Source organism: Podospora anserina, chromosome 4 (assembly GCF_000226545.1).
Source record: "Podospora anserina S mat+ genomic DNA chromosome 4, supercontig 2".
Classification (NCBI taxonomy): domain Eukaryota; kingdom Fungi; phylum Ascomycota; class Sordariomycetes; order Sordariales; family Podosporaceae; genus Podospora; species Podospora anserina.
Window position 1 is genome coordinate 214,198 of NW_001914835.1, and position 2,325 is coordinate 216,522.

Consider the following 2,325-nt stretch of genomic DNA (forward strand, 5'->3'; position numbering starts at 1 on the left):
TAATAAATTAAGTTTATTTAAGGTTAGTTAGTCGTTCCTAAGTGTATTCACTTTCGTTATACTTTTTAAATACCTCCTTAATTTTCTCTTTAAAACCTTTATATAATTTCAAATACTTTTTCGTAATATTTTCCCTCTTCTTTTATTTATTATTAAAGTAATCTCCTAAAATCGGCTCGAACTAAATAAATACTTTATCCTTAAGCCTAAACGCGGCGTATATAACCTTGGATTTCTTGTCTGGGAAACGAAAAGGGTAGTACTAAACGTAAGCTTTAAGTTAAATTAAAAATCTTCCTAACTTTCTTCTTATACCTCTATAGCGATTAAGTGCTTCGAGCTTAATACGCTCTCCTTCCCTGCGTAAGGTACTAATTTCCTGGTAGAGTATAGCGTTCTTTTACGTAAATATATTATAGGAAAGGTATAACTTATCTTTAAGCTTTTAAATACGAACGAAAAGTTAGTCGATAGTAGGTTAGGTCGAAATCCTTTAAGTATTAATATTTCCGGCTATAATATTATTTTAATACCTTTAATTTATTTGTAATAGAGTTAAAGTAAGTATATAACGTGTGACGAACCCCTATATAAAACCTTTAAAAGGCATATGGGTTAAAGGTAATTTCTAATAATTAGTTCGGTGTAGCTAAATAGTATATAATAAAATATCTCGATATAAATATAAAATACTATAAATATAAGTTTAAATTATATATTACGGAACTATCTATTTATACCGGCCAGTTCCTCCGTATATATAAACCTTAATTCTTTAAGTACCTCCGTACTTAGATTACCTCGATTACTAAGCGCTTCTAGTGATCCATCCTAGCTCACTTCGCTCACCTAACGCTCCTAGCGAGCCGGCTTACCTCTGTTAAGAGGTGAGCGCCCCACTATCCTGTAGCCCCGCTATTATTTATTACTTAACTAGTCACTACAGCCTGCTGCAGTCCCCACTCTGCCTTGCTATATAGTTGGTCTGTAACATTTATAAAAAATATTTTAAAGAGATCCAAGCCGGGAAGTTCCATTACTACTTATAGCAGTACTGCCCACTATAATATTAATTTGTAGGGCAGTAAGTAGGGCACATAGTAGTACCTACACATTAATAATACTTAGTGCCGGAACCTAGGTTCGTTAATATATTAAATAAATTAAATAAGAATTTTGCTATGCCGCACCGCTTTTATAGTGGGGCCGTATAACGAACCTCTATATAGAACCTTTAAAAGGGATATTAGTTAAAGGTAACTTCTAACAATTAATTCGGTATAGCTAAACAGTGCACAATAAAATATCTTAATGTAAACACAAAATGCTGTAAATACAACTGTGAATTGCATACTGCGGAACTATTTATCTACACTAGCCAGTTCCTCCATATATATAAACCTGTTTATTACTATTATCACTAGTAATAATGTCGATTATTACTCGTCGTTCACCGAAGGCTAGTGATAATCGCGATTATCACCCTTAGCGCTAGTGATAATCTAACTTCCCTACTTTTCCGTTCCTAGTAGTTAGACGGGTCGCGCTCTGCGCTCCCTACTTATATTAGGTCCGTGATAGCCCGCCTGCCTGCTTCTGTGAGTGAGGCTACGCGCGCACTAGCTAGAGAGCTGTAGTTAAAGAAATTCCTACACTTCCGGGAATTCCTTGCTTTCTTTAATCATTTATTACCTTTTACTATATCTTGCCTCACTTTACCTTGTGAAACGGCATTAATACTGCTATAAATAACTATATTTAATTATAGTTGCTATTAATTTTATGTTATAGTTAAGCTAATAGGTAAGACGGACCGTGTGCGGGGTACGACACGCACCGCTAATCGCTAATAGAACTAATCAGGACGGGAGTAGTGGTTTGGGGTGCGGCCACAGGCCTAAGAGTATGAGTAAGGAAGCGGGGCTCTTTGAGGACTCAGGGGTTCAGGGGTTATGTATATGAGCGGTCTGCTTCGGACATTCTATTTTAGACAGGACATCGACTTTTATTTTTCTTCGTATTTTGTGCCTTGCAGGCGTGCGGGCAATGGGTTTCCTCTGATCATTCCAATCCGGTGCTTATAATATAGCCTGCTAGCCCATAGTGTTTTTCCTTTGTCTTCAGTCAATTTCTTCTTTCGCAGCTAGTTACTGTCACCCACCCCTTTCCATTTAGGTACCTATTCAAACTATATTTCCCGTGTATAGTAGTTTTTTTTTCCACCATTCATATCCTCTCCTATCCCATTATAACAAACCCTTAATCATCTACCTCAGCATTATAATAAAAAATTAATCACCATCAAACTACTATCTTTATATATAT